Below are 24,573 nucleotides of genomic sequence, written 5' to 3' on the forward strand. Positions count from 1 at the left end.
AGAAGATATAACAATTGTAAATATTTATGCACCCAACATAGGAGCACCTCAACATATAAGGCAAATACCAACAGCCATAAAAAGGGAAATCGACAGTAACACATTCATAGTAGGAGATTTTAACACCCCACTCTCACCCATGGACAGATCATCCAAAATGAAAATAAATAAGGAAACACAAGCTTTAAATGATGCATTAAACAAGATGGACTTAATTGATATTTATAAGACACTCCATCCAAAAACAACAAAATACACATTTTTCTCAAGTGCTCCTGGAGCATTCTCCAGGATAGATCATATCTTGGGTCACAAATCAAGCCTTGGTAAATTTAAGAAAATTGAAATAGTATCAAGTATCTTTTCCCGCCAAAATGCTATGAGACGAGATATCAATTACAGGAAAAGATCTGTAAAAAATACAAACACATGGAGGCTAAACAATACACTATGTAATAACGAAGTGATCACTGAAGAAATCAAAGAGGAAATAAAAAAACACCTAGAAACAAATGAAAATGGAGACACGACGACCCAAAACCTATGGGATGCAGCAAAAGCAGTTCTAACAGGGAAGTTTATAGCAATACAAGCCCACCTTAAGAAACAGGAAACATCTCGAATAAACAACCTAATATTGCACCTAAAGCAATTAGAGAAAGAAGAACAAAAAACCCCCAAAGTTAGCAGAAGGAAAGAAGTCATAAAAATCAAATCAGAAATAAATGAAAAAGAAATGAAGGAAACAATAGCAAAGATCAATAAAATTAAAAGCTGGTTCTTTGAGAAGATAAACAAAATAGATAAACCACTAGCCAGACTCATTAAGAAAAAAAGGGAGAAGACTCAAATCAATAGAATTAGTAATGAAAAAGGAGAAGTAAAAACTGACACTGCAGAAATACAACAGATCATGAGAGATTACTACAAGCAACTCTATGCCAATAAAATGGACAACCTGGAAGAAATGGACAAATTCTTAGAAATGCACAACCTACCAAGACTGAATCAGGAAGATATAGAAAATTTGAACAGACCAATCACAAGCACTGAAATTGGAACTGTGATTAAAAATCATCCAACAAACAATGGCCCAGGACCAGATGGCTTCACAGGTGAATTCTATCAAACATTTAGAGAAGAGCTAACACCTATCCTTCTCCAACTCTTCCAAAATATAGCAGAAGGAGGAACACTCCCAAATTCGTTCTACGAGACCACCATCACCCTGATACCAAAACCAGACAAGGATGTCACAAAGAAAAAAAACTACAGGCCAATATCACTGATGAACATAGATGCAAAAATCCTCAACAAAACACTAGCAAACAGAATCCAACAGCACATTAAAAAGATCATACACCATGATCAAGTGGGGTTTATTCCAGGAATGCAAGGATTCTTCAATATACGCAAATCTATCAATGTGATAAACCATATTAACAAATTGAAGGAGGAAAATCATATGATCATCTCAATAGATACAGAGAAAGATTTTGACAAAATTCAACACCATTTATGATAAAATAACCCTGCAGAAAGTAGGCATAGATGGAACTTTCCTCAACATAATAAAGGCCATATATGACAAACCCACAGACAACATCATCCTCAATGGTGAAAAACTGAAAACATTTCCACTAAGATCAGGAACAAGACAAGGTTGCCCAGTCTCACCACTCTTATTCAACATAGCTTTGGAAGTTTTAGCTGCAGAAATCAGAGAAGAAAAGGAAATAAAAGGAATCCAAATCAGAAAAGAAAAAGTAAAGCTGTCACTGTTTGCAGATCACATGATACTATACATAGAGAATCCTAAAGATGATACCAGAAAACTACTAGAGCTAATCAATGAATTTGGTAAAGTAGCAGGATACAAAATTAATGCATAGAAATCTCTGGCATTCCTATACACTAATGATGAAAAATCTGAAAGTGAAATCAAGAAAACACTCCCATTTACCACTGCAACAAAAAGAATAAAATATCTAGGAATAAACCTACCTAAGGAGACAAAAGACCTGTATGCAGAAAATTATAAGACACTGATGAAAGTAATTAAAGATGACACAAATAGATGGAGAGATATATCATGTTCTTGGATTGGAAGAATCAACATTGTGAAACTGACTCTACTACCCAAAGCAATCTACAGATCCAATGCAATCCCTATCAAACTACCACTGGTATTTTTCACAGAAATAGAACAAAAAATTTCACAATTTGTATGGAAACACAAAAGACCCCAAATAGCCAAAGCAATCTAGAGAACGAAAAACGGAGCTGGAGAAATCAGGCTCCTTGATTTCAGACTATACTACAAAGCTACAATAATCAAGACAGTATGGTACTGGCGCAAAAACAGAGAGATCCATGGATCAGGATAGAAAGCCCAGAGTTAAACCCACGTACATATGGTCACCTTATCTTTGATAAAGGAGGCAGGAATTTACAGTGGAGAAAGGACAGCCTCTTCAATAAATGGTGCTGGGAAAACTGGACAGGTACACGTAAAAGTATGAGATTAGATCACTCCCTAACACCATACACAAAAATAAGCTCAAGATGGATTAAAGATCTAAATGTAAGGCCAGAAACTATCAAACTCTTATAGGAAAGCATAGGCAGAACACTCTATGACATAAATCACAGCAAGATCCTTTTTGACCCACCTCCTAGAGAAATGGAAATAAAAACAAAAATAAACAAATGGGACCTAATGAAACTTCAAAGTTTTTGCACAGCAAAGGAAACCATAAACAAGACCAAAAGACAACCCTCAGAATGGGAGAAAATATTTGCAAATGAAGCAACTGACAAAGGATTAATCTCCAAAATTTATAGGCAGCTCATGCAGTTCAATAACAAAAAAACAAACAACCCAATCCAAAAATGGGCAGAAGACCTAAATAGACATTTCTCCAAAGAAGATATACAGAATGCCAACAAACACATGAAAGAATGCTCAACATCACTAATCATTAGAGAAATGCAAATCAAAACTACAATGAGATATCATCTCACACCAGTCAGAATGGCCATCATCAAAAAATCTAGAAACAATAAGTGCTGGAGAGGGTATGGAGAAAAGGGAACCCTCTTGTACTGTTGGTGGGAATGTAAATTGATACAGCCACTATGGAGAACAGTATGGAGTTTCCTTAAAAAACTACAAATAGAACTACCATATGACCCAGCAATCCCACTACTGGGCATATACCCTGAGAAAAGCATAATTCAAAAAGAGTCATGTACCAAAATGTTCATTGCAGCTCTATTTACAATAGCCCAGAGATGGAAACAACCTAAGTGTCCATCATCGGATAAATGGATAAAGAAGATGTGGCACATGTATACAATGGAAGATTACTCAGCCATAAAAAGAAACGAAATTGAGCTATTTGTAATGAGGTGGATAGACCTAGAGTCTGTCATACAGAGTGAAGTAAGTCAGAAAGAGAAAGACAAATACAGTATGCTAACACATATATATGGAATTTAAGAAAGAGAAATGTCATGAAGAACCTAGGGGTAACACAGGAATAAAGACGCAGACCTACTAGAGAATGGACTTGAGGATATGCGGAGGGGAAGGGTAAGCTGTGACAAAGTGAGGGAGAGGCATGGACATATATACACTACCAAACGTAAGGTAGATAGCCAGTGGGAAGCAGCCGCATAGCACAGGGAGGTCAGCTCGGTGCTTTGTGATCACCTGGAGCAGTGGGATAGGGAGGGTGTGAGGGAGGGAGACACAAGAGGTAAGAGATATTGGAACATTTGTATATGTATAACTGATTAACTTTGTTATAGAGCAGAAACTAACACACCATTGTAAAGCAATTATACTCCAATAAAGATGTAAAAAAAAGAAAAAAGCGATAGCAAATAAGAATAGCCTGAAGAATTAGTGGGAAAAGTACTAATAGAATAACTGTGACATAGACAGTTTTCAGATTAAAATCTTGATGGAGGAGGAAGAGAGATTAAAAGTAATGAATTTTGTTTTGAAAAATAAACATCAATATATAATTCAGCCACTTCAAAAATTAGTCTGATGCTCTGTCAGTGATTTGTCAAGCCCATAGCACCCATGTCTACTAGAAGAAGCACTATAGGAGGAATATCTGGCACAGGGTGCACATTTTCTATCATATCTTTTGACTTCCATAAAGTTAGTATTTCCTTCTGTATTTCACGCCAAGATATTTTCCAAGCCATTGTAAAACATTCTACTCCTTGAAAAACGTTCCATAATATAACTTAAATTTCATAGAGAACTTAAAATATGAGTCAGTCCTCAAATTTATGTCTCACTACTCTATCCATGAAAACTGTATTTTGTCTATGAAAATCTCTTGAAAATATAAAGGGTCCCAATATATCATTACAACTTACAACACATAGCAACAGAGAGAAAAATAAGCATTTTTATACAAAAGATGATTGACATAATGAATTTATTTGTAATATAAATGTGTGACATAACCTCACTGAAAGTGGTAGGAAAAAAAAAGTTTCCTTAAGTCACTTAGGAAAACGGTGCTTTGACTAAAGACAAAAAAAAAACCAAAAAAACTGTACGTAAGCACAGTATGCTAGTTAGTAAATTTAGTTCTTATAGGAGTACCAGTTAACAACTCTGAAGCTATTTTATATGTTTACTAGGATTGAAAAATAAGAGAATAAATGCTAAGTAAATAGGACCTAGGTTTCTTACTATCAGAGAAATTAACTACAAATAAGCTAGGGAGAAGTCTAGGGTAAACCCTGTGGTACTTGTTTAGAGACATCTGGATGAACTCATGTTTAGGAGAGATGATAAATAGATGATAGATAGATAGATAGATAGGTGTTTATACATTTTTAGTGTAAATACACATGTCCTAGCTCTGTCCTCAGAAAAAGCATAGAGGCAATGACATCCCAGTAGCAGTAAGCACACCCAATACTCAGATCTTGATGTTCTAAATTTAAGTTTCCAATAAAGGAACTAGAGATCCTTATAGAAATAGCTGACTCTAGAGCTAGTTCAGGGAAAATACAAGATGAGTTTAGAGAATCTTCTAGTGCCAGGAAGTAAAGAAGCACTAAAAAGAAAAGTAAATAAACAAATAGGGGTATGTATGTCAAAAGAACACTGGAGCCATCCTAAAAGAGTTTTCAATGGTCAGAGCTGGAAGAATTTGAAGAATAAATAATGTATTGCTAAACTAGAACCCAAAGTATAAAATAAATATTCACGAGTTCATACTGATATAAATTATTGAATAAATAAAAGATATGTCTTTCTTACAAAAAAATTCCAAATAATGTATGTAGATATCTCCCCCTCAATCTTTAACCTCCATCCTTTCTTCACCCCCACCATAGGCACACATGTGTTGAGTATGGAATGAACTTAATGACACAGTTAAAAAGGATGGAATATGAATAAGGAAAAATAGTAACCTCAACATGGAGAAATCTGACAGATAAAAATATCACCAGTGATGTCATGTAGATATCATGTATCTCTGACATCATGTGAAGATAACGGCATTTTACCTATGTAGTGTTTGTCCCCCAAAACCATAACCCCAGTCTAATCATGTGAAAAGCATCAGAAAACCCAAATTGAGGGATGTTCTACAAAATATGTGACCAGGAATCTTCAATACTAATCAAGATCATGAAAAATAAGAAAAGACTAAGAAATTGACACAGACCTCGGGAAACTAAGGATACATGAAAACTAAATGCAATGTGGTATCCTGGACTGGCTCCTGGAACAGAAAAACACATTAGTGGAAAACCTGGTGAAATACAAATAAAATCTGAAGTTTAGTTTAGAAAAAAAAGGGAGAAGACTCAAATCAATAGAATTAGTTAATTACCAATTAACATTGGTAGTAACATACTAATGTTAATTTCTTAGTTTTAACAAATACACCATGGTAATTAACTTGTTAACATTAAGAGAATCTGGGTAATGGGTACATGGGATCTTTGTATTATCTTCATAACTTTTCTGTAAATCTAAAATTATTCCAAAATAAAATGTTCATTTTTAATAAAACTTAGTTGGCCAGTTTTAAAATGCAGAATTTAACATTTGAGATCATTAAATGTAACCACAGTGATGAATGATTTTTTAAATGCCAAGATCTAAATATCCATCATATCTATGACCAATAAAAATGCACTAAAATATTTAAATGATCTATGGTAACAATAAAATCTATGTTCTCCTTTTAGTAGGCATTTTGTTCATACTACTATGAAAAGATCCAGAGACAGCCCCTTTTTCCAGCTATAATTAAAAAGAGGTTTCAAACTGGAATATCTCATTTATAAGTGATTCTTGGTAAGGGCAAAGTATTAAGGGTATTTTTAATATAAGGGTACACTTCAGGTTGAAATGTCTTCTATAGATAGATTTGATTACTCTAACAGAGCATGACCATCATTTAAGATACCATAAGAGTGAGGCCAAGAAGAGGTTCTGGGCTATGATAGTTCAAACATTCCACCACCATGTAAATATTTTGTAAAGTTTAAGCTAACTATTAATTAGACTTCACACAGCTAAATGCATCACATACCTAAGGTCTCACCTTGCTCCTACCTGCACTTTTAATAACTTGCACCTCTCTTTCTTAACTGCTCAAAATGAAAGACTGATCACCTCACTCTCACCACATAGTCTCATCCAGATGTTACTTTGTTTTTCCTCTCCAAGATTTCTCTTTTCACTCTTGACCTCCCAAATTTTCCCACCATGCCCTCTAAGGTATTGGTAGTATTGTTAATAATTGAGTTAGGTGCACATCTTCACAATGAAGTACTAGCATTTATATCCACTAGCATGGCTAAAATTAAGACTGGCTATACCAAATATTGTCCAGTATGTGGAGCAACTGGAAACTTCCTATATTATTGTTGAGATTATAAAATGGTATAACTACTTTGGAAAACTATTTGGCAATTTCTTGTAAAGTTAAAAATACACCTACACTAGAACTCAACAATTCTATTTTTAGGTATATATCCAAAAGAAACGAAGGCTTATGTCTGCAAAAGATGTATACAGGAATGTTCATATCATCTTTATTCATGATAATAAAATACTGTTAGCAACTGAAGTGATCATCAATAGTAGAATGGAAGAGCAATTTGTGGTATATTTATACAATAAAATATTACTCACAATAAAAAATTCTTAGTATTGATACACCCAACAACATGGATAATCTTCAAAAATGCTATGCTGAGTGAAACAAGACATACATGAAAGCACATTCCATTTATATGATGTTCAAAAAGAGGCAAAACAAATCTAGAGTGATAGAAATCAGAATGGAGATAGGGGGTGCTCAGGCAAATTGACTTGGACTAAAGGGGCATGAGGCGACTCTCTAGGGTGATTAAAATATCTTATATCTTGACTTGGATATTAGGTACATAGTTAATTATATTTGTCAGAACTTGTCAAACTAAAAAATTATCTGTGCATTTATAAAAACTTGATTAGGAAAGAACTCATATCTGTCTTGTTAATGTATATATGCTTAATATCTATAATTAATTTATACTTGATACATAATAAATAATATTTTAATATATAGTATAATACCTAGATCAGAGTCAGTGCTCAGTGAATAGCTGATTAATGAATGATTGTCAAAATAATTTGACTTTCATAAATATTTGGCACATAAGATCAGATCCCAAATCATTTGGATATACACTCCTTCCAACCCAGCAAATTCCTTCAGTTCCATCTGAGATTGTTTCTATCTCAATTCTATCCCAGCCTTACCATTCACAGTGTTGGGAGGAGGTATAGGAAGTGTAAAAACATACTTAGCATGTTAGTCATCTGGTGAAAATGTGTGACAGATGGAAAAGGAGACAGAAAAAGAAGGAGGAGGAGGGGGAAGGAGAAGAAGGAGAAGGGATGGGGAAAAAACCAAAGGCTAGGAAGAGGGATTTTATCCTAAGAAATGCTATAGAAAGTTTCTTTATAAGTATCACTTTATGTTATACATGCAGATGCATAATCAATCACTATAATAATTCAGAATACCTATGTAGTAAATGCAAAAATTCAGACTCAGTATTTGGCAACAAAAAATTATATACATCCATTGAAATTAAGATTATTTGGGAATAAAAATACTTCTCCAACAGTTGTTTTAAAAATATTTCAGTTGCTAGTTAAAGTCTGTAAGTTCTACATTGTTACAAACTCATTTCCCCTCTCATAACAGCAGCAACAACAGCAAAAATAAAATTAGGTAACTACTTACTCTGATAGGCCACAAAGGTAACTGTCTACTATTACTTAGCCCCATCTTGTGGTAGTCTAGGAAACTGTGGCTAAAGTCTCTCACCGTCTTATTGTGTTTTTGAAACTGTAGGCATAAATGATACTATCCCTAGTAATGTTTCAGTCAAAGGAAAATGGGCTAAGGGAAAGATGTGGCCAATGAATGAATGGTTTCCTACTTCTTAGCTATACCAATAAAAACACTCAAAGGTGTTTGTGAACTTCTTTAGATTCCAAGAAAAAAAAAAACACTTCTGTCAGTTTATGGTTTTCATAGAAGACCTGTGCTAAATAAAGGAAATTTTCATGCAACTTCTGAGTCAGAAAACCAAAAGCAAAGAAGCTCAAAAGGCATTTCGGGGAACTAGACAGGGAAAGTTAAGCCCTTCAAAAAGAACAAAATGATGTTGTTCTACCAGCTCTACAAACATTATAATTTTGGAACAAATGAGAGTTTACAAAGCTATTAAGGAATGCATTTTAGCAAAGATTCATGCTGATCAGTGACATTCAGCTAAAAGATGAAGTTGGAATTCACTTCTTTGATTTCCATTTTTTACCTTCAAAATTATGTGGAAAAATGCAAATTTGTACTGTCTTTTGGCAATAAAAGCACTGCAGCTTTTGGAAATGCCATTTAGAAGTGTCTTTAGCCTGACCTTTCAATGCTAAATGAAACTTGTTCTACTCAATCCAAAATAGAATTTCTTTCTAACTTAGATAGTTAACCATAGCATCATTCTGAATATCATGGTTACTCATATATAATTATCAAAATGAAAATTACTTAGACACATAACTGAACTTGATTGAATTATGTACTTAGTAATTCACAAAAAAAAATTTATTTGGACTCTGTCAGGTGGCTTGCATATTTAATTTTGAAGATAAATGTGAATTATGAACACACTTCAAATAATATTGCTCAGTACTTGATTTACTGCATTGATGATATAATATCTAACAGTCCAAGAATCCCTTTCATATGCTACCAATTAACTTTAAAAGGAAGGATATGTAACTAATATAAATGACAAAACATGGGAGAAGGAAACATATGCTCCCTTGATGTAATAAAAGAAGCTCTTAAAATATCATATACAATTCCTTTGTAGGTTGGGAAATAATTTCACATTGAGATAAAAGTATATTTAGTCATACATTTTCACAGATATTTTATTTTTATTCCTAACTGATAGTAAGTTCCCATATAAATATACTAAGATATCCATATTTTAAGAAGTGCCCAGAGATCAGAACATGATGATGTAGTAGGAGGATATGGCGCTCACCTCCCCACAAAAGCACATTAAAAATATATGTGGGAGAGACCTTTAAGGTGGCGGAGGAGTAAGACATGGAGATCACCTTCCTCCCCACAAATACATCAGAAATACATGTACACGTGGAACAGCTCTTACAGAACACATACTGAACACAGGCAGAAGACCCCAGACTTCCCAAAAGGCAAGAAACTCCCCACGTACCTGGGTAGGGAAAAAGGAAAAATAGAGACAAAAGATTAGGGATAGGACTTGCATCTCTGGGAGTGAGCTGTGAAGGAGGAAAAGTTTCCAAACACTAGGAAGCCCCTTCACTGGCAGAGAGAGGGGGTTGGTGGGGGAGAAGCTTCGGAGCCATGGAGGAGAGTGCAGCAATACGGGTGCAGAGGGCAAAGCAGAAAGATTCCTGCACAGAAGATCAGTGCCAACCAGCACTCACCATCCTAAGAGGCTTGTCTGCTCACCCGCCAGGGCAGATGGGGGCTGGGGGCTGAGGATCTGGCTTCGGAGGTTGAATCCCAGGGAGAGGACTGGGGTTGGCTGTGTGAACACAGACTGAGAGCGACTAATGTGCCACAGCTAGCCCGGAGGGAGTCCAGGGAAAAGTCTGGAACTGCCTAAGAGGCAAGAGAGAATTGTTTCAGGGTGCAAGAGGAGAGGGGATTCAGAGCACCGCCTAAATGAGCTCCAGAGACCTGCATGAGCTGTAGCTATCAGCGCAAACACCTGAGACGGACATGAAACGCTAAGGTTGGTGCTGCAGCCAGCAGGAAGCCTGTGTGCAAGCACAGGTGACTACCACACCGCTCCTCCTGGGAGCCTGTGCAGCCTGCCACTGCCAGTGTACCATGATCCAGGCACAACTTCCCCGGGAGAACACACAGTGCGCCTCAGGCTGTTGCAACTTCATGCCGGCTTCTGCCGCCACAGGGTCGCCCTGCATTCCATACCCCTCCCTCCCCACAGCCTGAGTGAGCCAGAGCCCCCTAATCAGCTGTTACTTTAACCCTGTCCTGAGTGAAAAACAGACACCTTCAGAGGACCTACATGCAGAAGCGGGGCTAAATCCAAAGCTGAACCCCAGGAGCTGTGGGAACAAAGAAGAAAAAGGGAAATCTCTCCCAGCAGCCTTAGGAGCAGGGATTAAACAATCAAAATGATGTACCCTGCATCTCTGGAATACCTGAATAGACAACGAATCATTCCAAAATTGAGGTGGTGGACTTTGTGAGCAACTGTAGACTTGGTGTTTGCTTTCTACATCTAATTTGTTTTGGTCTTACGTTTATCGTAGTTTAGTATTTAGAGTTTATTATCATTGGTAGTTTTCTTTAATGATTTGGTTGCTCTCTTCCTTTATATAATATATATATAGATAGATAGATATGTTTTTCCTTTTACTCTTTTTGTGAGTGTCTATGTGTACGCTTCTTTGTGTGATTTTCTCTGTATAGCTTTGCTCTTACCATTTGTCCTAGGGTTTTGTCTGTCCTTTTTTATTTCTTGTACAGTTTTTAGTGCTTGTTATCATTGGAGGATTTGTTTTTTGGTTTGGTTGCTCTCTTCTTTCATTTTAATTAAAACTTTTTATCCTTAATAATTTATTTTTATTTTTTAATTTAATAACATTATTTTATTTTTGTTTTCTTTCTTTTTTCCTTCCTTTTCTTCTGAGCTGTGTGGCTGACAGAGTCTCCGTCTTCTGGCCAGTTGTCAGGCCTGTGCCTCAGAGGTGGGAAAGCCAAGTTCAGGACATTTTTCCACCAGAGTCCTCCCGGCTTCATGTACTATCAAATGGTGAAGGCTCCCTGAGACATCTCCATCTCAACTCGAAGACCCAGCCCCACTCAATGACCAGCAAGTTGCAGTGCAGGACACCATTTGTCAAACAATTAGCAAGACAGGAACCCAACCACACTCATTAGCAGAGAGGCTGTCTAAAATCATAATAAGGTCACAGACAGCCAAACCCCAGCCCCAGACACGGTCCTGCCCAACAGAAAGACAAGAGCCAGCCTCATCCACCAGAAAACAGTCACCAGTCCCCTCTACCAGGAAGCCTACAAACCCACTAAACCAACCTTAGCCACTGGGGGAAGACACCAAAAACAATAGGAACTATGAACCTGAAGCCTGCAAAAAGGAGACCCAAAACACAGAAAGTTAAGCAAAATGAGAAGACAGAGAAACACACAGCAGATGAAGGAGCAAGGCAAAAACTTACCAGATCAAAAAAATGAAGAGGAAATAGGCAGTCTACTTGAAAAAGAATTCAGAGTAATGGTAGTAAAGACGATCCAAAATCTTGGAAATAGAATGGAGAAAATACAAGAAATGTTTAACAAGGATGTGGAGGAACTAAAGAGCAAACAAGCAATGATGAACAATAAAATAAATGAAAATAAAAATTCTCTAGAAGGAATCAATAGCAGAAAAACTGAGGCAGAAGAATGGATAAGTGACATGGGAGATAAAATAGTGGAAATAACTACCAAAGAGCAGAATAAAGAAAAAAGAAAACAATTGAGCAGAGCCTCAGAGACCTCTGGGACAACATTAAATGCAACAGCATCGAATTATAGGGGTCCCAGAAGAAGAAGAGAAAAAGAAATGGACTGAGAAAATATTTGAAGAGACTATAGTGGACAACTTCCCTAATATGGGAAAGGAAATAGTCAATCAAGTCCAGGAAGCACATAGAGTCCCATACAGGAAAACTCCAAAGAGAAACACAGGAAGACATATAATTAATCCTATCAAAAATTAAATACAAAGAAAACATATTTAAAACAGCAAGGAAAAACAACAGATAACATACAAGGGAATTCCCAGAAGGTTAAGAGCTGATCTTTCAGCAGAAACTCTTCAAGGCTGTAGGGAGTGACAGGACATATTTAAAGTGATGAAAGGGAAAAACCTACAACCAAGATTGCTCTACCCAGCAAGAATCTCATTCAGATTTGATGGAGAAATTAAAACCTTTACAGACAAGCAAAAGCTAAGAGAATTCAATACCACCAAACCCGCTATACAACAAATGCTAAAGGAACTTCTCTAAGCAGGAAACACAAGAGAAGGAAAAGACCTACAATAACAAACTCAAAACAATTTTAAAAAAATGGTAATAAGAACATACATATCGATAACTACCTTAAATGTAAATGGATTAAATGCTCCAACCAAAAGACATAGACTGGCTGAATGGATACAAAAACAAGACCCATATATATCATGTCTACAAGACACCCACTTCAGACCTAAGGACACACACAGACTGAAAGTGAAAGGTTGGAAAAAGATGTTCCTTGCAAATGGAAATCAAAAGAAAGCTAGAGTAGCAATTCTCATATCAGAAAAAATAGACCTTAAAACAAAGACTATTAGAAGAGACAAAAGGACACTACATAATGATCAAAGGATCAATCCAAGAAGAAGATATAACAATTGTAAATATTTATGCACCCAACATAGGAGCAACTCAATACATAAGGCAAATGCTAACAACCATAAAAGGGGAAATTGACAGTAACACAATCATAGTAGGGGACTTTAACACCCTACTTTCAACAATGGACATATAATCCAAAATGAAATTAAATAAGGAAACACAAGTTTTACATGGCACATTAAACAACATGGACTTTATTGATATTTATTGGGCATTCCATCCAAAAAACCAGAATACACTTTCTTCTCAAGTGCTCATGGAATATTCTCCAGTATAGATCATATCTTGAGTCAGAAATCAAGTCTTCGAAAATTTAAGAAAATTGAAATCATATCAAGTATCTTTTCCAACCACCATGCTATGAGACTAGATATCAATTACAGGAAAAATAATACAAACATATGGAGGTTAAACAATACACCACTAAATAACCAAGTGATCACTAAAGAAATAAAAGAGGGAATCAAAAATTACCTAGAAACAAATGACAATGAAAACACGGCGACCCAAAACCTATGGGATGGGATTCCCTGGTGGTGCAGTGGTTGAGAGTCTGCCTGCAGATGCAGGGGACACGGGTTTGTGTCCTGGTCCAGGAGGATCCAACATGCTGTGGAGCAGCTGGGCCCATGAGCCATGGCCACTGAGCCTGTGCATCTGGAGCCTGTGCTCCGCAATGGGAGAGGCGCACAACAGTGAGAGGCCTGCATACCACAAAAAAAAAAAAAAAATCTTATGGGATGCAGCAAAGACAGTTCTAAGAGGGAATTTTATACCAATACAATCCTACCTCAAGAAACAAGAAACAACTCAAATAAACAACCTAATCCTACACTTAAAGCAATTAGAGAAAAAAGAACAAAAACCCCAAAGTTAGCTGAAGGCAAGAAATCATAAAGATCAGATCAGAAATAAATGAAAAACAAATGAAGGAAATGATAACAAAGATCAATAAAACTAAAAGATGGTTCTTTGAGAAGATAAAATATTTGATAAGCCACACTCATCAAGCAAAAAGGGGAGAAGACTCAAATCAAAAGAATTAGAAATGAAAAAGAAGTAACAACTGACACTGCAGAAATACAAAGCATCATGAGAGATTACAACAAGCAACTATATGCCAATAAAATGGAGAACCTGGAGGAAATGGGCAAATTCTTAGAAAAGCACAACCTTCCAAGACTGAAGCAGGAAGAAATAGAAAATATAAACAGACCAATCACAAGCACTGAAATTAAGAGTGTGATTAAATATTTTCCAACAAACAAAAGCCCGGGACCAAAATCCTAAACAGAATACTAGCAAAGAGAATCCAACAGCACATTAAAAGGATCATACTCCACGATCAAGTGGGGTTTATCCCAGGAATGCAAGGATTCTTTAATATATGCAAGTCAATCAATGTGATACACCATATTAACAAATTGAAGAAGAAAAACCATGTGATCATCTCAATGGATGCAGAAAAAGCTTTAGACAAACTTCAGCACCCATTTATGATAAAAACCCTCCAGAAAGTAGGCACAGAGGGAACTTACCTCAATATAATAAAGGCTATATATGACAAACCCACAGCCAAGCTCGTTCTCAATGGTGAAAAACTGAAACCATTTCGTCTATGATCAGGAACAAGACAAGGTGGTCCACTCTCACCACTCTTATTCAACAGTGTTTTGGAAGTTTTAGCCACAGCAATCAGAGAAGAAAAAGAAAGAAAATGAATCCAAATTGGAAAAGAAGAAAAGCAGTCACTGTTTGCAGATGACATGATACTATACATAGAGAATCCTAAAGATGCTACCAGAAAACTACTAGAGCTAATCAATGAATTTGGTGAAGTAGCAGGACAGAAAGTTAATGCACAGAAATCTCTGGCATTCCTATACACTAATGATGAAAAATATGAAAGTGAAATTAAGGAAACACTCCCATTTACCACTGCAACAAAAAGAATAAAATATCTAGGAGTAACCTACCTAAGGAGACAAAAGACCTGTATGCAGAAAACTATAAGACACTAATGAAAGAAATTAAAGATGATACAAGTAGATGGAGAGATATACCATGTTCTTGAATTGGAAGTATCAACACTGTGAAACTGACTATGCTACCCAAAGCAATCTACAGATTCAATGCAATTCCTATCAAACTACCACTGGCATTTTTCAAAGAACTGGAACAAAAATTTCACAAATTGTATGGAAACACAAGACCCCAAATAGCCAAAGGAATGTTGAGAAAGAAAAATGGAGCTGGAGCAATCAGGCTCCCTGACCTCAGACTATACTACAAAGTTACAGTAATCAAGGCAGTATGGTAGTGGCACAAAAACAGACATATAGATCAATGGAACAGGATAGAAAACCCAGAGATAAACCCACACACATATGGTCACCTTTATTTGATAAAGGAGGCAAGAATATACAGTGGAGAAAAAACAGCCTCTTCAATAAGTGGTGCTGGGAAAACTGGGCAACATCATGTAAAAGAATGAAATTAGAACACTGCCTAACACCATAAACAAAAATAAACTCAAAATGGATTAAAGAGCTAAATATAAAGCCAGACACTATAAAACTCTTAGAAGAAAACATAGGCAGAACACTTTATGACATAAATCAGATCAAGATCCTTTTTGACCCATCTCCTAGAGAAATGGAAATGAAAAATAAACAAATGTGACCTAATGATACTTAAAAGCTTTTGCACAGCAAATGAAAACATAAACAAGACAAAAAGAAAAACCCTCAGAATGGGAGAAAATATTTGCAAATGCAGCCATTGAAAAAGGATTAATCTCCAAAATTTACAAGCTGCTCATGCAGCTCAATATCAAAAAAAGAAAACCAAAAAACAAACCAGTCCAAAAATGGGCAGAAGACCTAAACAGATATTTCTCCAAAGAAGATATACAGATAGTCAACAAACACATGAAAGAATGCCATCATCACTAGTCATTAGAGAAATGCAGCTCAAAACTACAATGAGATATCACCTCACACCAGGCAGAATGGCCATCATTAAAATGTCTACAAACAGTTAATGCTGGAAAGGTGTGGAGAAGAGGGAACCCTCTTGTAGTGTTGGTGGGAATGTAAGTTATTACAGCCACTAGGGAGAACAGTATGGAAGTTCCTTAAAAAACTGAAAAATAGAACTACCATACAACCCAGCAATCCCACTACTGGGCATATACCCTGATAAAACCATAATTCAAAATGAGTCATGTACCACAATGTTCATTGCAGCTCTTTTAACAGTATCCAGGACATGGAAGTAACTGAAGTGTCCATCAACAGATGAATGGATAAAGATGTGGCATATATATACAATGGAATATTACTCAGCCATAAAAAGAAATAAAATTGAGTTATTTGTAGTGAGGTGGATCGACTTTGAGTCTGTCATGCAGAGTGAAATAAGTGAGAAAGTGAAAAACAAATACTGTATGCTAACATATATATATGGAATCTAAAAAAAAAAAAGTTCTGCAAAGCCTATGGGACGGACAGGAATAAAGTCGCAGACATAGCGAATGGACTTGAGGACATGGGGAGGGGGAACGGTAAGCTGGGGTGAAGTGAGAGTGTGGCATGGACATAAATATACTAACCAAATGTAAAACAGATAGCTAGTGAGAAACAGCCACATAGCACAGGGAGGTCACCTTTGTGCTTTCTGACCACCTAGAGGGGTGGAATAGGGAGGATGTCAGGGAGACGCAAGAGGAAGAGGATATGGGGTATATGTATATGTATAGCTGATTCACTTTGTTATAAAGCAGAAACTTACACACCATTGTAAAGCATTTATACTCCATAAAGATGTTTAAAAAAATAAATTCATGTGGAATAATTCTCATATAAAACTAAATGGAGCAAACAAAAGCTGCAAGAAAGATTTTCACATAACCCAGTAGAATGGGAAACAAAAAGCATAGAATCAGGACCTCCACCCCTGCGAAGTATCTGAAAGGAAGAGAGGATCCACACAGGTTGACCCTTGCCCTGGGGAGTAAGCAGGTCAAGCCACAGTATAGTTGTCTTCATCTTATGTTCCTACGCAGAGGAGATAATCCCCCTTGGCTGCCGGGAGAAAAGTTGGGACACATAGACTGGTTTTAGTAGCCTAGACTCTACTCATGAAGAGTGCATAAGTGCCGGTTTGCCAACAAAGAGTGGAAAGAGCTCTGCCTTGGCAGTTGCCACTTTGCCATGCTCCCTGATCCAAGCAGGGCAAACACCCCATCTCTGCTCATTCCACACAACAGCTTGTTTAAGGATCTGGGCCAGCAAGGCCCTGGGAAAAGACTTGGTCTATCTACACAAAGACAGTGTGGGAGCCTGGGTTGTGTTCCAGGTAGGGCAGCAGTGGCCATTGACAGTGTTTGCTCAGGCCATGCCATTGGAACCACCCTGATCAGTGTGCCTTGTCCCAGCTCTCAGTGAACACTCAGGCCCCTCCCACTCCACACCACAGCTTGACACTTGATTTGGGGAAGACAGGTCCTGGAGAAAGACTCAATCTGAGGATGCAGAGGAGGCTTAGTGGCCTGGGCTGTGGTCCAGTTGGGGCAGTGGCAGCCAGTGTCAGCACTAACTTAATCAGTGCCACAGGGACAGACCAGATCTCTGGTGGCAGCATGGCCACTTTAGATCCTGCAGCCACTATGCCTGCACAGTCTAGCAAGCACTCCAGCTCCACCCACTACATGCCACAGCCTTGCACTAGATATGGGAGGACCACAACAAAGAAGGGGATGCAAACTTTGTCTGCATCTGAGCAGACCCACAGATGTCTACAGAAGTGGTGCATCTGACCTTTGTGTGTGCATGGGCCTTGCTTTGTTTTTTTCTTTTTTCTTTTTAACATCTTTATTGGAGTATAATTGCTTTACAATGGTGTGTTAGTTTCTGCTTTATAACAAAGTGAATCAGTTATACATATACATATGTCCCCATATCTCTTCCCTCTTGAGTCTCCCTCCCTCCCACCCTCCCTATCCCACCCCTCTAGGTAGTCACAAAGCACCGAGCTGATCTCCCTGTGCTATGCGGCTTCTTCCCACTAGCTATCTATTTTTCGTTTGGTAAAAGCTCCAGACATTTTCCTGGACTGCCTCCTCCGAAGCCCATGCCTCAGCTCCCAGCCCCCACCCACCCCAGGTGGTGAGCAGACAAGCCTCTCAGGCTGGTGAGTGCTGGTCGGCACCAATCCTCTGTGTGGGAATCTCTCCGCTTTGCCCTCCACACCCCTGTTGGTGCGCTCTCCTCCATGGCTCCGAAGTTTCCCCCTCCACCACCACATTCTCTGCCTGAAAAGGGGCTTCCTAGTGTGTGGAAACCTTTCCTCCTTCACAGCTCACTCCCAGTGGTGCAGATCCCATCCCTATTCTTTTGTCTCTGTTTTTTCTTTTTCTTTTGCCCTACCCAGGTTCGTGTGGAGTTTCTTGCCTTTTGGGAGGTCTGAGGTCTTCTGCCAGCGTTCCGTAGGTGTTCTGTAGGAGTTGTTTCACATGTAGATGTATTTCTGATGTATTTGTGGAGATGAAGGTGATCTTCACATCTTACTCTTCCAACATCTTGAAGCTTCTCTGCAAATGGTATCTTTAGTGGAACATATAATTGGATTTTCCCAAGTCTTGGGCTTCTAAAAATGCATCAGGCATCCACTGCATAGAAGTCTGATTTTCTCCTGTTATAATTCACTTTCCAGTCCTTGCAGTTTTGCTCTATTAGGTCACTCTTCTGATGCTCAGCAAGGCTGCTCACAACTCCAGTCTGCAGCTCATTTCCCACCTTAAGTGGGAAGATCAGACCCCCTCACTTTCTTCAGCACTTTCTTACTTTAGGGCAGGGCACACACTCAAGAGGAACAGAGCCTGCTTGAGCCTGATCCTCAGGCCTTCTTCTCCAACAACTGGGGAGGAGATCTTCCTTCTGATATTGTGTGGTAACAGCCACTGAGCAGAAAAGAAGTCCTGCCTCACACCCTGCAGAATGTTTAGATCCTCCAACACCTCCTATCAAGGTGACAGCTCCCAGCACACCCTGAGGAAAGATTTGACTGGCCATAACATCAAAACAACTCTCACACCAAAGACATTGGACACACAGAGTCTACACAGGGATGCTCTGACATAAAATACTCCCTCAAGACCATAGAAGATAACTGTTTCTTCTAAATTCATAGAGACAGAGAAATTAAGTAAAATGAAAAGGCAGAGAGACTACTCCTAATTTAAAGAACAAGAACTATCCCTTAAAAAAACAAATAATGAAGTAGAGTTCATCAATCTACCAGACCTTGAGTTCAAAAGTGAGGTAATAAAAACACTAACTTAATCAAGAAAAGTTATTGATAGAAAAGCAGATCACTCTAACAATGAACTAGAAACTATAAAGATGAACTGGTCAAAAATAGACAATTCAATTTCTGAAACATAAACCAATCTAGAAGCAATAAATAGCAGACTAAATGACACAGAAGAAGGAATAAGTGATCTGGGAGATAGAATAATGGAAATCACCCAATTAGAACAGCAGCCAGAAAGACAAATGAAAAAATAAATGAAGGCAACATGTAAGATCTACGGGATACTATAAAACGTGCCAACCTAGGCATAATAAGTGTTCCAGAATGAGAAAAGAGAGAGGCGGGAATCTAAAATGTATTTGAAGAAAACTTCCTAAACCTAAAGAAGGAAACAGATACAATAAGCCCCCTACATACAAATGAGTTCCATTCTGAGAGCACATTTGTAAGTCCAATTTGTTCATAAGTCCAACAAAGTTAGCCTGGGTACCCAACTAACACAATTGCCTATATAATACTGTACTGTAATAGGTTTACAATACTTTTCACACAAATAATACATAAAAAACAAACACAAAAAATAAAAAAAACATTTTTAATCTTACAGTACATTAACTTTAAAAGTACATTAGTACAGTACAACAGCTGGTATTCAGGGGGTGGCATCAAGTGAACAGGCAAGAAGAGTTACTGATTGGAGGAGGGAGAGGAGGTGGGAGATGGTAGAGGTGAAGGATCATCAGCAATAGAAAATGGAGGACAAGCTTCAATTTTACTTACACCTGACATTGAAGGAACACATGTTGGCATCTTTGAAAGTTCACAACTTGAAAGTTCATATGTAGGGGACTTATTGTATCTAGGTACAGGAAGAACATAAGGCCCCAAATAAGATGAATCCAAGCAGACCTACAACAAAACACATCATAATTAAAATAGCAAAAATTAAAGACAGAGAATTCTAAAGACAGCAAGAGAAAAACAAAGAGTCATATACAAAGATCCTCCATAAGGCTATCAGAAGATTTCTCTGTGGAAACTTTGCAGTCCAGATGGGAGTGGCATGATATATTCAAAGTACTGAAAGGGAAAAATCTACAACATAGGGTACTCTACCCAGCAATAGTATCATTTAGAATAGAAAAGGTGAGAATTTATCAGACAAGAAAAGCTAAAAGAATTCACCAGTACTAATCTTACCCTAAGAGAAATATTGAAAATTCTTCTCTAAATGTAAAATAAGTAAGAATCTATAGAAAAGGGAAAATCCCACTAGGAAAGACAAATATATAGTAAGGATTGAAGATCACTTAAATAAGCCAGTACATAGATTAAAAAAAAAAAAGTTGTGAAAGCAAAGATCATTACACTAAACAGAAAAGGGATAAGCCTGAAGTTGTAAAATATGACATCAAAAATGAAAAAGGTGGGGGAGGGGAGTAGAAAAAGTAGATCTTTTAGAATGTGTTTGAATTTAAATGACTATCAGTTTGAAACAAGTATCATTATGGACCAACATGCATGGTAACCAACATGGTAACCATGGACAACATGGTAACCACAAATCAAAAACATACCATAGAGTCACAAGAGCCAATGACACAATAGACCAGTTGGACTTACTTGATATCTGCAAGACACTACAACCAAAAAAAGCAGAATACATATTCTATTCAAGTGTGCATGGGATGTTCTCCAGGATAGACCACATACTAGCTCACAAAACAAGCCTCAACAATTTAAGAGGGTAGAAAATATATGAAGTGTTGTTCCTGACCACAACTATATGAAACTGTACTGAAAGAAAAAAGGGAAAAGTACAAACACATGGAGTTTAGACAACATGCTACTAAAAAATCATTGGGCCAATGATGAAGTCAGAGGAAATCAGAAAATATCTCAAGAAAAACATCAATGAAAACACTACTTTACAAAATCTATGGGATGTAGAAAAAGAAGTTCTAAGAGAGAAGTTCATAGCAATACAGGCCTTCCTCAAGAAACAAGAAAAGCTCAAACAACCTAATCTACCACCTAAAAGAATTAGAAGAATAACAAACAAAACCCAAAGTCAGCAGAAGGAAAGAAATAATAAATATCAGAGAGGAAATATAGTAGAGATTTTTAAAAATAGAAAAGATCAATGAAACCAAGAGTTGGTTTTTTGAAAAGATAAACAAAATTGACAAACATCTGGCCAGGCTCACCAAGAAGAAATGAGAGAAGACCCTAACAAAATAAGAAACAAAAGAGGAGAAATAACAACTAACACCACAGATATACAAAAAATTATAAGAGAATACAATGAACAGTCCTATGCCAACAGATTGGGCAACTTATAAGAAATGGACAAATTTCTACAAACATGCAGTCTGCCAAGACTGAGTCAAGAGGAACAGACAATCTGAACAGATTGATTACTAAAAGTGAAATTGAATCTGTAATTAAAAAATCTCCCTGCAAACAAAATTTCAGGACCACATAGCTTCACAGAGGAATCCTTCCAAATACATACAGAAGAATATATACCTATCCTTCTCAAACTATTCCAAAAAATCAAAAAGCAGGGAACAAACCCAAATTCACTCCATGAGGCCACCATTACCCTTATATTAAAATCAGAAAAAGACACTACAAAAAAAGAAAATTACAGGCCAATATCTTTGATGAGTATAGATGCAAAAATCATCAACACAATACTAGCAAACTGAATCCAACAATGCATAAAAAGGATCACACACCATGATCAAATTGAATTTATTCCAAAGTCACAAGGATGGTTCAACATATGCAAATCAATCAATATGATTCACCACATTAACAAAAGGAAAGACAAAAAACACATGATCTTCTCAATAGATGCAAAAAAAGCATTTGACAAAATTCAACATCCATTCATGATAAAAACTTTCATCAAAGTTGGTATAGAGGGAACATAACTCACCATAGTAAAGGTCATTTACAACAAACCCACAGCCAACATAATACTTAAAAGCTGAAAGCCTTCTCACTAAATTTAGGAACAAGACAAGGATGTCCACTCTCACTGCTTCTATTTAATATAGTATTGAAAGTCCTAGCCACAGCAATCACACAAGAAAAAGAAGGTATCCAAACTGGAAGAGAAATGGTAAAACTGTCACATTTTTTGCAGATGACATAATATGTTATATAGAGAACCTTAAAATCTCCACGCCAAAACTATTAGAACTAATAAATGAATTCAGCAACATTACAGGATACAAGATTAATATACAGAAATGTGTTGTGTTTCTATACACTAATCATGAAATATCAGAAAGGAAAGTAAAAAAAATATCCCGTTTAAAATCACACACAGAAAAAAAATACCTAGGAATAAACTTAACCAAGGAGGTGAAAGACCTATATGCTGAAAACTATAAAACATTGATAAAGAAAATTGAAGATGATTCAAAGAAATGGACAGATATCCCATGCCCTTGGATTAGATTGGAAGAATCAATATTATTAAAATAGTCAAACTACACAAAGCAATTTGCAGATTTAATTCAATCCCTATCAAAATACCCAGAACAATTTTCACAGAACTAGAGCAAATAATCCTGAAATTTATATGAAACCCCAAATTGCCAAAGCAATCCTGAGAAAAAAGAACAAAGCTGGAAGTAACCCTCCCACACTTCAGAATATACTTTCAAGCTACAGTAATCAAAACAGGGTGGTATTAGCACAAAAAACAGACACATAAATCAATGGAACAGAATACAGAGCCCAGAAATAAACCCACATACCTATGGCCAATTAATCTACAACAAAGGAAGCAAGCATATCTCATGGATAAAAGACAGTCCCTTCAAGATGTGGTGCTGGGAAAGCTGGACAGCTTCATGTAAAACAATAAAATTAGAACATTTCCTCACACCATATACAAAAATAAACTGAAAATGGTTTAAAGATATAAATTGAAGACGTGACACCATATAAATCCTAGAAGATAACATAGGCACAACACTCTTTGACATAAATTGTAGCAATATTTTTTTAGATCAGTTTTCTAAGGCAAAATAAATAAAAGCAAAAATAAACAAATGGGACCTATTCAAATTTAAAAGCTTTTGCACAGCCAAGGAAACCATCGACAAAACAAAAAGACAACCTATAGAATGTGAAAAAATATTTACAAATGCTGCAACTGACAAGGGGTTAATATACAAAATATCCAAATAACTCAATACCAAGTAACCACACAACCCAATCAAAAAAGGGGCAAGAGACCTGAATAGATATTTTTATAAAGAAGACATATAGTTGGCTAACAGCACATGAAAAAATACTCTACATTACTTACATCAGATAAATGCAAATCAAAACCGCAGTGAGATAGCATCTCACACCAGTCAGAATGGCTATCATCAAAAAGTCCACAAATAATAAATGCTGGATAAAGTGTGGAGAAAAGGGAAGACTCCTACACTGTTGGTTGGAATGTAAATTGGTGGAGCAGTTTGGAAAACAGAATAGAGGTTCCTTAAAAAACTAAAAACAGAACTACCATTATGGTCCAGCAATTCCATTCCTGAGTATATATCCAACAAAAGATTCTTGAAAATGTAAATGAAGACAAATCAGTGGCTATTTATAGCAAACCATAAGCTTATGTCATGTAATTAATTGTATACAGTAGTGAAGAGATGCTTTTGTATCTGAACAACATTCTAAGCTAGTTGCTGCCAAAGTCAGGGGCAACCATATCACACCCTCCCATCTGGCACATACAAAATTACACTCAGCTCCTTGTCCACATTATACATCCTTACACTCTTGCATATGTGACAGATCAACAGTGAAACAAACATCACCAACAGATTGATCTAGCTACTTGCCTACAGCAATGAAACTCACTTGACAGAAAACACAGGAGCAGTGCAGCAGATTACAATGAAGCTTCCCAGTCCCAGGCATGAGGTTGGTAAATCTTTGCTTTTGTGCTTGCCTTTTTTTCTGGAAGACCCTTAAACTTGCACCTGTTCTCTTCCCAAGAATGTAACATCTACATACCAACTTACTAGTTAAACAATCACACAGGACTATTAGGAAACTAAGTACTCTTCTGTCAGTTCACACGGAGCACTTTATTAATGTCACATTTGGGTCAGATTTATTAAGCAGACACACTAAATAAGAGCTCTGGCATAGAGCATCTATAGGCTCTGCCAGGACCATGGTTCACATTC

This window comes from Phocoena phocoena, chromosome 8 (assembly GCF_963924675.1).
Source record: "Phocoena phocoena chromosome 8, mPhoPho1.1, whole genome shotgun sequence".
Classification (NCBI taxonomy): Eukaryota; Metazoa; Chordata; class Mammalia; order Artiodactyla; family Phocoenidae; genus Phocoena; species Phocoena phocoena.